The following is a 12,352-nucleotide window of genomic DNA, read 5'->3' as shown; positions in this document are numbered from 1 at the left end:
TCACTTTATCTTATCAAAATTTTAGATGTTCATATGCATTTTAATATACATTATGCATATTTGTAGAAAGATGTATAGTTGTAAGCTAAACCATAAAGGACAATCATAGTAATCACTTCTTTTAATATACTCTCAATTCTCTTACCTCTGCCTCAGGCTTCATGATATTCACTAATGAAAATATAATCACCCTGATTGGTTGTACTTTATTCTTTTGCTTGTTTATTTCTTTTTTTGTTAATTATCTTTAAGTAGTTGTAAAAAAAAAAAAAAGGAGGTTTCAATTGAACATGAGTACAATCATCTTGATCGCCAGGTACAGCTCTCTAAGCTAAGAAAGAAAGGTTTTGCTCCACGTCAGCTGGGAATTGCACAGTGGGCAACTCAAATTTTCTGCAGCTTTGAGTCTGTACACTTCTATGGATAGCCATTAAAACATTGCCAATGTTGACCTGGGAGTCACAAGCTAACTTTCACAAACTGGTGAATTTGCACAGATAATTTTCAAGAATAATGACATATATATGACGATATATATTACCTTCAAACTTTAACATCTTCTCTGGAACTCTGTGTGGCCTCATTTTGGGGGATAAGTCATGGGGCTTGTACCCTGGGCCTGGGCTCTTCAGCTCAAGTCTACAGCCCTACCCTTTGAGACACAGTGACACTTCCTCCTCTGGAACTCTGGAACTCATGACTTTGTCTCATAAGTCATTAAGAAAACTTTATTTTCTTTGAGGCTATTGCAAAAGGTGTTGTTTCCTGATTGTTGCCTTGTTCCTCTCACTGTTGGCATAGAGTAAAGCAGTTGATTTTTGAGGGTTAATTTTATACCCTGCTACCTTTCCAAAGTTTTGAATCAGCTCAAGGAGCTTGGGAATGGAGTCTATAGGGTTCTTTAAATACAGAATCATGTGGTCTGCAAAGAGGGAAAGTTTCACTTCCTCTTTCCCTATTTGGATCGCTTTATGCTTGCTTCTTGCCTTGTTGCTCTGGCTAGGAATTCTAATATTATGTTAAAGAGGAGTGGAGAGAATGGGCATCCTTGTCTCGTTCCTGATTTTAGAAGGAATGGCTTTAGCTTTTCGCCATTAAGTATAATACTAGCTGTAGGTTTGTCATACACAGCCTTTATTATACTGAGGAAGTTCCGTGGATTCCTAGTTTCTCCAGAGCTTTTAACATAAAGGGGTGTTGGATCTTGCCAAATTCCTTTTCTGCATCTATTGAGACAATCATGGGATTCTTGTCCTTGCTCCTGTTGATGTGTTGAATTGTATTAATTGATTTGCATATGTTGAACCAGCTTTGCCTCCCTGTGATGAATCCTGATTGATCATAGTGTATAATATATTGATGATTTGTTGTAGACAGTTGGCCAGTATTTTGTTGAGAAGTTTTACATCAGTATTCATCATAGTTCTCTTTCTTTGATGAATCTCTGTCTGGTTTTGGGATGAGGGTTATAGTGGCTTCGTAGAATGAGTTTGGCAAAGAACCTTCGTTTTCAATTTCATTGAAGAGCTTGAGGAGTATTGGTGTGAGCTCTGCTTTGAAGACCTTATAGAATTCAGCTGTGAATCCATCTGGCCCTTGGCTTTTCTGAGGTGGGAGTTCTCTTATTGCCATTTCTATTTCAGTGCTTGAAATAGGCCTGTTTAGTTGGATTAGGTCTTCTTGGTTGATGGGCCAAAGACTTAAAGAGAGTCTTCTCTGAAGAAAAAAATAAGAGTGGCCTATAGACACATGAAGAAAGCTCAACATCTCTAGTCATAAAAGAAATGCAAATCAAAACAACTCTAAGATTCCAGTTAGAATCACTCCAGTTAGAATGGCCAGGATCAAGAAAACTAGTAACAGATGCTGGAGGAGATGTGGCCAGGAGGGATCACTACTACACTGTTGGTGGGAGTGAAAACTCGTTCAACCACTATGGAAAGCAGTATGGCAGATCCTCAAAAGGCTAAACATAGAGCTCCCCTATGACCCAGCAATTCCACTACTTGGCATTTACCCAATCATTCAGAAACAAGGGCATACTAAATCCACTACCACAATGATGTTCATTGCAGCCCTATTTACCATAGCAAAGATCTGGAACCAACCTAGATGTCCCTCAATTGATGAATGGATCAACAAGATGTGGTATTTGTACATAATGGAATTCTATGCTGCTGTCAGAAAAAACGACATCGCCCCATTTGTTAGGAAATGGAAAGACTTAGAAAAAATCATATTAAGTGAAGTAATCCAGTCTCAAAGGAACATAGGCCCAATGGTTTCCCTCATTTGTCATAATCAGTAAAAACCTTGGGTTCTCCTAGCAGAGATTTACAATAGAACAAAATCTAGAGACATTAGGCCAAATAGTACGACACTAAATGTAAGGAACTCCAGGATAAGGAAACAAAAGCCATATAATGAGTGACTGTTGTCCTTAATGTACTATGTTAGCTCTCATCTCTTTTGCTGACCCTTGGTTATCTCATATTGTTACGGTATTTCACTGTGTTATCTGATATATTGGATATATGCGTATTTGGTTATTTGAAATTGGATAGGGAAGGGGGGAAAACAAGATGGGGGGGGGGAAATGGGACCAAGACATGAGAAAGGGTATCAATGTATGTGAAGTAATGCACCTTCTATCTGGCAAATATAATGTAACCCTTCTATTAATTACAATAAAAAATATATGAAAAAAGAAAAAAACTGCTGGACACCTGACACCACTCTTATCTACCATTTAGAATCTACAAAGAAACATCCTTCATATGAACAAAATAATCAGCAACAAATAGTATCTGCATGGTTACTAATTGCAGACTTATAATTGAAAGACCATAAAGTTAAGTGCACACAAAGTATTATCCAACCACTATGAGCTATAGATGAATATAAAAATATTTATGACACATGGTTTGGAAAAATGTAGATTCTGGATCAAATTAGAAAATCTGGTCTTGTTTCATAAAAGGAAAAGATCACTTGGCCTATGTAGGCTTGCACACTGGTAATCAAAAGAATGTAATTAATGATGTAATCATCATGATGTAAGAATGATGTAATGATCGGAATAATATTCATCATGTAATCCACATTTAGTCTGGTTTGCCTAACTCCAAAGCTCAAAGTCTTCTCCACTCTGCTGATTTGGGTGTGGCTGCTCTCAACCAAACTGTTACAGAGATCACAGGAACCACCGTATATCTCAGCCCAACAAGTCATACTGAAGATATACACATCATTCAATTCTTTCTCTCAAGGTTACATCACTTTTCCCTTAACCAATGCAACAAATAGTAAAATGGGGAAGAAAATAAAATATGGAATGATCTAAGAAAACCTATCCTCTAAACGATGAACAAATCCAGCACATCCTGGTAGCATTAAAAACAAACATCCCTTTGATAGTGAAACTAACAGAGAGGCATCTCCTGACCCATACTTCTGGGAAAAGCAAAAAGGAAAAAAAAACCCACAGAGCAAAACCAGCTTTATGTAAAATAGGTGAGGGATATGTCCATAGTTGGTAGAAAAGTTCAAAGCCAGATTTTCATCTTTAAAATCTATTAAAATTCTCACAGCTACCCTTCAGCCAATCATCACCAGAGGTTATGAGACGTGACAAAATTTTCTCACACCTATCTCAATTCCCCCCGAATAGTTGAGATCTACCATCAAATTCCAAAGTCATCTTCCCACAGAATTACACAAGAACGTAAGAATAAGCCTGGTACCTGGGGCTTATACCTGTAATCCTAGCTACTCAGGAGGCTAAGCTCTGAAAGTCATGTTCCAAGGAAAATCTGGGCAAGAAAGTCCATGAGAGATGTCCCTCAGCTGATGAGTGGATCAACAAGTTGTGGTATTTGTACACAATGGAATTCTATGCTGCTGTCAGAAAAAACGACATAGACCCATTTGTTAGGAAATGGAAAGTCTTAGAAAAAAATCATACTAAATGAAGTAAGCCAGACTCAAAGGAACTTAGGCTCAATGGTTTCCCTCATTTGTCATAATCAGTAGAAACCTTGGGCTCTACTAGCAGAGATCTGCAATAGAGCAAAACCTTGATACATAAGGCCATATAGTATGAAGCTAATTGAAAGGACCTCCAGGATACTGAAACAAAAGCCATATAATGAATGATTGTTGTCCTTGTACTATGTTATCTTTCATCTCCTTTGCTGTCTCTTGGGTATCTCATATTGTTACCGTATCTCACTTTGTTATCTGATATATTGGATTTATTTGTATTTGGTTATTTGAAATTGGATAGGGAAGGGGGGAAAACCAAGATGGGGGGGTGGAGGGGAGGGTAATGGGGACCAAGACATGTGAAAGGGTATCAATATATGTGAATTAATGCACCTTCTATCTGGCAAATATCATGTAACCCTTTTATTAATTACAATAAAAAATATTTTAAAAAAAGAAAAGAGCATGAAAAAAAGAATGAATGACATAATCCTAGCTACTCAGGAAGCTGAGATCTGAGGATCACAGTTTAAAGCCAGCCCAAGCACTAAAGTCAGTGAAACTCTCCAATTAACCACTAGAAAACTGAAAGTGCTGCTGAAGCACCAGGGGTACGGCAGTAGCCTTGAGCTAAAGAGCTCAGGGACAGTGCCCAGGCCCAGAGTTCATGATCCATGACCAACCAAAAAAAAGGAACGAATGATATGCACATACTATAGTATATCCAATTACATGAATGTTATACTATCTCAGCCTTTAAAGAACTAAAGGAAATTGTTTTTCATGTTCAGAAAAATCAAGAGATAGAAGGTCCCATTACTTTGTGCCTTTGTTTAACCTAAAAGAGAGCAAGACTGGGAGGGAAGGCATCTTTTTCAATCACAAGGATAAAAGACCAGGGCAAGAGCTCATCTTTACTATTCCCAGAGTATGGAGTGCTACTTCCTGGCCTCGTGCCCCTCTAGCACATGCCTGTTTAAATGCCAGTACATTTAAACAGCTATATAAGCCCAGAAGACACAGACCTCAGCAGCTCCTCCTCCCTGTTTATCCCGTCCTGCCCAGCTAATTAGCATTATTTTTCTGGCCTATATTTGTTAGATTGTTCTTGAGTCCTTCTCCTGGGTTCCCCAGACCCCTTTGCTCATGGTTTCTCTTGTTCTATCCTGTGGCAACCCCTCCATACCATACAGAAACAGGAACAGCCTTCACAAGAATTTGGTTACTAAACTCTAGGGTTCACTTGGAAATACAGTATTGAGACCCATCCAATCCAAACACACGCACAGCAAAAAGAGTTAAGTTAGAACAACAAATCAAAAGATTTCCTGACAATAGCTGAATACATACTTTACAATCAAACTTGTACCTATTTTATACACTTGAATGGGATATTTTGTATGTAAGCTAGGACTTGTGACCTCTAACTCAGAGGTCAGCTTGAAGATTCCAGGCAGATCTGTTTCTTAACTGTCACAGAACCTTAGGAACATTCTTAACTGCCACTGGCAGCACAACCAGCCCACTCGGCCATAATTCTTGATGTACCTGAAGGAGCAAGATCCCTGAGGGACCTTTGAACCCATTATCGATTCAGATATTTCTGCTGAACTGAGTGTCCCCCTCCCCAAAGAAACCAGACTAAGGGGGCAAGTATAGGAATCCTGAGAGAAACTATTCGCAGTAATATGTTCAGTTGGTTGGATGTGATGGAATAGCAAATAGCCTTCTGTTAGTCATGCTGTGGGGTTGGGGGAGAGGGAACTGCATTTGATTATGGCTATCCTTTCTGTCTTCTTTACCTTCCTCTTCCCCCAAAGGAAGAATAGACTCAGGAGAGAGTTGAGGACTCAAGGGAAAGCTGTCACAGGAACAATCCATGTCGATGGAGTTGTGAGCCACAGAAGACACAGCCTGTGGGGTGGGATGGAAGGTTTTGCTCTTCGAATGGCAATGGCCGTGAGTCTCTGCAGGTACTTCTGTGGAAGTGAACTCACCTAACTCCTATTTTGAGTGAAAACATCCTGAAGAATGTTTTGAAAGCAGGATCATGAGGGAGTAAAATAGGATTTTGTACCAGGAAAAGAAAGAGGATCAGGAGAACTCCAAGGTCACTGCAAAAGTTGAGTGTACATGCTCCCTGGCAAGTGAAATGGGCTACCCACTGACAGGCTAGGTGCTAGTGTTGAGTCTGGAATCATTTCCTTTCTAAGAGATCAATGGTGACAAAACCAGTGTGGATAATTGAATGAGCCTGGCTTCTTTTCCTTATGGCCCAGGAGCCTATGTCCCACAGATTTGCTGTTTTTGCTTTGGTTCTTTAGATCTGAGAGCTAGACTTTGCCCAGACACTTGTTGAAAGAACCCCTTAAGTATACGTAATGTCTTTGGAGCTTACTGTATGGAACATTTTGCTTCCCCTTGCAAGGCAACTACAGCAATCTGTCATCCTCTGGCCAGTCTCCTTTTGCTGGGCCCCTTTCTGTGTTTTCTTTGGCAATTGCATTCCCCACCGCCTCTCTCTATGAGACCTTGCTTCTGCCTCAAGCTGTAGTAATCAGAGGAATGTTTGAAACCCATCTTAGAAGCTGAATATCCTTTTGAAACCCCAAATGGTAATCTACCACACAAAAAGTAAGGATAAGTGGATTGTTTTGCTTTAGGCACTTAACAAAACTTTAGCATAAAGTATTAGTTCTTGGTTGAAGTTGGAGGTGAAAAAATTACTCTTTCTATTCCAAGATTTAGTCCTTGTGCAATATTTGGTGGTAAGGAAACACCTATACCTGCATTATGGTAGCGAACGGCAAACCTATTTTGCCAACTCTGTTGCCATGATAAAAGCAGAGAAGGACCAGCCTCTGGTCAGTCATGAGACTTCCCTTGTAGGATCTCCTTTTGTTTCTTGGTTTAACTTGCCATCCAGAATCAAGATCCCTGTTGCTAACTACAACCATCTTGTCTAGCTGCCTCTTTCTGTCTTATTCATAGGGCCAGCAGGACCCAGATAAAAAAGTATGTTAGCTCACAGGAAGAAAGATCTGGAAGGTGTAGTCAAGATGTTGAACTCCAAGATCGGGGGGGGGGGGGGCAGGGGACATATTAACACCCCATAATTGTTCTGAGATTGGTCCAGAGTTTGGAAATTCAGGTTTCCTGTTGAGTCCATGAGTGGAAATCTATCCCATTTGGCAGAGGGCCCTTGACAACTTAAAAGAGAGCTCATGTTTCCAGTTCTTAATTGGCAGTCATCTGTGAGAGGTTGAGGCAAGCACTGACCTTCCCACCTCACTTATTTATGCCAATGAAATGGGCATAAAGAGGCACATAATGAGCAAAGAGAGGGAACAGTAGAACCCTGGATTTGCAGAGGTGTGGGCTCAGCAAGACATGTTCAGAGGGCTGTGGACAAAGAATGCTAGGAGCTGTCCCTGAGCATGGATTGATAATGTCTCCACACTGACTTTTTCCTGTGTCTCCTGACTTTGGAAGTTCATTATGCTACTTGCTTGTAACACATGCATGAGCTCTGAAAAAGAAAAGAGTCAGTGAACTGCCATTTTTCCACATCTATTTTCTTCACCTTCACATCCCATGGCCCATTGAACAGCATGGTGGGAAAAACTTTGAGCTTAAAAAAAAATCAGAAGGCTAGTACCAGAGCAGCCTTATTTTGGCCTCTTTTTCTCTATTGATTGTTTTCAATTTGTTTTAGACTTGTTACTCAGTGCATATTCAATGAGGGTATCTGACATGCTCTACATACCTGAAACTTTATATGGCTGCTTGTTAGCAGCAAAGTAAACTTAGCATAAAAGGTTTGATTCTTCACAGTCTGGCCTAAGCCTTTCTCTCCAATGTCACAATGTCATTTCCCATCATCTCCATTCTACTATGAGTATAGGCTCATCACAAAGTTCCCACACTAAACACTGCCATGCTTTTGTGCTTTCTTTTCTCTCCTGAACAATAGCTTCTCCGCTTCTAGAGAAGCCCTCTCCCTCAACAGTAACTTGGGGTGCTCCCCACCTCATTCTTCCTCTAAAGGGGCCTGCTTCCTCTCCTCCCACCCAACATCCCACCACATACCCTCAGATGTCCTAATTCACATTTTCTTGTATGTAACTTCTTACGGTTTAACTTCCAAGCCTTGTCCTCCCAACGATTGTTTTCAGGAGATAGAAATGATTCTTATACAAAGCATTCCCAGTGGCATCTGACTAAGTGGCCACAGAAGTACCTACACAATAGTTATTCAATAAAAACACATGAATAGATGGATACTATACTAAACAACCCCTTGGAAGATAGACCGGCTTTAAGTGTACTTGCTAAACATGCCGTATCAACTTCATATGTCCAGATCTGCCTTCAGTGAGTGACTCAGTTGCCCAATATCCCTGTGCTGCTGAACATCCAGTTTCTGGGGAGGGGGTAAGTGAAGACAATATTCCAGACATAAACCAAAGGAGAGCAAGAACTTCCTGAACACAGCTTTTCAGATGTTTGACTCAGCCACTCTTAAATGTTGAAAGGATTGGCAGAATCTGGGCCAAGAACAGGCTCAGCCATCTTAACTAGAACTAAGTTCACCCTGCTAGGTAAAACTAATTTTCCAGAGTTGATGAGTCTACTCATCTTATTTTAGACAAATGATACAAAAATTGACGGCTCAATGTCATTGTTTTCTGAATGTCTCTTAGGTGCCAAATTACCCTAAACATCTTGATTTAACTGTCTTTTTTTTTTTTGGTGGGGGGAATACACCTGAGTGTCTGGTGATTTTCCTAAGGAACAAGAAATCTTCAAGAAGAATTTATTGTGGGTGATCAAGAGCTAAAAGCAAACTGATCTTTAAGGCATAAAAATGAGACACTGATGGGATCTTAGATCATTCTTACCAACTCTTCCTAGAGGAAGTGTTCTTAATATGATGCGTCCTAGGAGTGTACAGCAGAATGCAAACACACAGTAGACTCTAAAATTAGGGGAAAATAGCCTTTAAATGAATGCCAGACTCATCCTGACTGAAGAAAACCTTCAATCTCAAACTACAATATTCTAAAATTAACATTGTACTGGGATGATTGTTCCTGATTCTCTCAACATGTTAACATTCAGTCTTTCAGATTGGGTGAAAATTTACGAGCCATCTTAGATTAAACTTAAGTTCATCCTGCCAAGTAAAACTAATTTTCCAAGGCAAAAATGGGCCATGAATTCAATTGCTCATTGAGGGCGGCAGATGATTGAAGGTTCCTAACTATGGAACTATTACTTCTTTTTGTTGCAGCTAGGCATCGGCATTCATTTGTATTAACCTAATTAGAACCTATTGGATTCACAAATACTTTGAGGGGCAGTCATGTCATACACATATTATCCTACATCCATTTTATTCTAGATAAACAGCATTTCAGATAAAAGTGTGATAGGGGATTTGATACTGAAGTCAAGATCCATTGGCTAAGAGTTATTAAAATGGCATTAAATTTATCATTTCTATTTTACTTTTTTTTCCTTATTGGCTTGTGATTTCCAGACATGTAGCCATTGAAGAATAGTCCATATTGTCTCATGATCCCTACTCTAAGTCTCTTACTCCTCTAACACAAGCTCTGCAGAGCAGACTGAAGCATCGCTCTAAAATACAAGTCTCATATCATTCCCCCTACTAGAAAATATTCAAAAGAGCTCTGTTGCTTCTAGGAAGAAGTTTGATTCTTCATCAGGACTTCAGAAACCCTGTAGGATAGATGCTAGCTTACAGGCCACTCCAATCTTTCCATGTACCACACCATCCATCTCCTCTGAACATGGCAATTTAAGGGACCTGTTCTTTGTCCTCTGTGTCTTCAAAATCATGTTCTTCCCTTCTCTGTTCCAACATCCTCCTTTAGAGTTGACTGCATATGCATATATGAACAGATTGACACACACACATACACACACACACACACACACACACACACACACAAATGTGTAATGCACAGTGTGCTGAGTTGGAGTGTCGTCTTCCTCCAGTACAATGTGTCACATCTGTACTTCTCAGCACTGTTCTGTTTGTGTCTTGGTTCGTACCTCTCCAGGTCAGTTTGACATACTATGAAACAAGTTGTTTCAGATGAAAAGCAGCTCCACTAGGGTGAGTGTTCTGAGCCCTCTCTGCTGTTACCTCTACTTGTATGCTAAGGAGATTCAATGGGATCGCTCCATCTGTCTTTGTTTCATTTGGCTTGGTCTAGACTAAGTACAAAAATGTTAGTCATTTTGACAAGATGTTTCATTCACCTAACAGGCACTTGGCTGTCTCATGATCTTGATTAGCAAGAAGATAGATAATCTGGGAGAAGAATAAAATGTAATTCCCCTACTTTATTTTTAATAGATCTGACAATTTTCCATGAGCCCTTAGCATAAAAGCATTTTTGCACTTTTTTCTTGTTTGGGATAATGACTTTATACCCTGACATTTCTCCTCTGTAGTTTATGCTTTCAACTATTAAGATGTAGTCATACAGATGCAGTCAGAAGCCATAATTTTTGCTGGCTATTGGTTATTGCCAAAATAACTGGTTAATGCTCTGAATTCTATTTAACAATATCTTGATGTTAAAAGAGCATCACCCTATAAATTGTGCAGATTTCTGCCTTTCTCTCTATGCTCATTTATTTTGCAATGTTCAAAAAGTGCCTAAGATTATCCATGAGCCTGAAGTGCAAGCCTCTGCTTCCTTGCATCTTAGTAACTGTAGAACTTTGGGCAGATAGAAGAATAAACGTTGTCGAATGGTGCATTACCTGACTTCAGTCTCCAGGATTAACCCACTCAGAACTGACATATCACTCTTCTTCCCATGGCACAGGGGAAGCAAGTGCTTCAGCAGGGGCAGGAGCTGCCTCCCCAATATCCCACGGCCCTTGAGAGGGCACAGTTAGTTTGGGACATGCATCTTTGAAGGGGTTTCCTCCAAATCTGTTCTTCTGCAACAATGTTTAGCATGCTTTCTGGAAACCAGCTCAGTGCTGGAAGGGATGCCCCCAGACAATCACACAGTCCTGTTGTTTGGGGACCCATCCAGAGGAAAGGTCTTCCTGAGACTTATCAGGGTAAGCTGTGCTCTTGACGACACCCTTTAAAAGGATGTGTTGGGAAGTAAGCGTGATGGTTGTAATTGCTCCTGAGAGAAGGTTTGGAGCTGACATAATGTCTCTGCCAGGTTGTAGAAAGGGAAATGCCAGTGAGTTCTGCTGCCTGAAATACAATGCGACAGGAAGAATTTGGAGTGCTTGAAGTGGCTTTTGGTTTTGAAGGGCGTATCAAAATACGGGTACCTAACTGCTTGCCTCCCTCATTTGGTCATACCTGAGCATCTTCCAGCTCTTGATAGGCGCAACTTGAAGCCCCCTGTGTGACTGTCACTCTGATAAGGAGGAACAGCAAAATTCAATAGACCCCCTAGGTCTGATGACCCTGGACTAACAGCTGATGGGACTCAGCTTCTCCCAATCTGGAAAATGTGACTCCACAGCATGGGGCTAAAGACTGAACCATTCTTCGACTGCACAGCCATAGGGGACCTTCCACATATGGGGAGTCCAGAGTGTAGAGCCAATGAGTGCCAAAAGTGAACCTCTGTGTCTTTGAACGCAGTCTATGGGTCCGACGGAAACTATGCCCCCACAGGATCCCATCTGGTTCCTCAGAACCCCTATGCTCATAACCCTGGTACTATAATGCCATCTCCATGCTTTTCAAGAAAAACAAAAAAAGGAAGAGGGATGGTCAGAGGAAGTGGAGGAAGACAAAGCCACAAGATAGCGCATACACCTTTTAGTATCCAGTGGAATGTTAAAATTCCAGGGTTGTGCCCCTCACATAATTTGAGAGGAGTCCTGAATATCAGAGCTTGTTTGGAGTTAATAGATCCTAAGATCAAAAAAGATCTCAGATGGTGTGCTGAGAGCTGGGGGAAAGAGAGGCTGAGGATGGGGGATTAAAAGAATGCTTGGGGCTGGGTGTGATTTGTGGCCCCTCTGCTGTTATAACAGTGATGGTGGGGTGTGCTCCTGGTAGGGGAGAGTTCCCTGGCACACACACACCCCAGACTCTGAAGGCCAGTCTTGAGGCCAACTGTGTTGGGGGGCTTGGCATCTGTATGGGGCCCTGGAAGTCAATGGAGGATTTCGATGTTCTCTCTGCTGTCTGTCCCACTTGCCCAGGCTTCCTCTTGATCCTGCAGAGAAGCAAGTCTTGTTAATAGGCCTGTGCTCGGCCTATCAAAGTGCATCTCTGATTGCCATTTACCTATAACAGAGTAGGAATACTCAAATAAGTATGGGTATGATATGGATTAAGTTGCTAAGC

At 40.8% G+C, this 12,352-nt stretch overlaps 1 long non-coding RNA gene across 1 annotated transcript in view; it reads right to left on the bottom strand.

Annotated features, from left to right (window-relative positions):
* The window catches only part of LOC150057040 (uncharacterized), a 41,110-nt gene extending 35,686 nt beyond the window's left edge, over nucleotides 1-5,424 (bottom strand). Inside the window, exon 1 of the long non-coding RNA XR_016537032.1 lies at nucleotides 5,335-5,424. This is a non-coding gene — a long non-coding RNA (uncharacterized LOC150057040). The remainder of the gene's footprint in view (nucleotides 1-5,334) is intronic.
* Nucleotides 5,425-12,352: the final 6,928 nt, after the last annotated feature.

This window comes from Megascapheus bottae, chromosome 11 (genome assembly GCF_031878675.1).
Source record: "Megascapheus bottae isolate mThoBot1 chromosome 11, mThoBot2.hap1, whole genome shotgun sequence".
NCBI classification, from domain to species: domain Eukaryota; kingdom Metazoa; phylum Chordata; class Mammalia; order Rodentia; family Geomyidae; genus Megascapheus; species Megascapheus bottae.
Note: the sequence above shows the minus strand (reverse complement) of the source record. Positions and strands in the feature narration are given on the sequence as shown.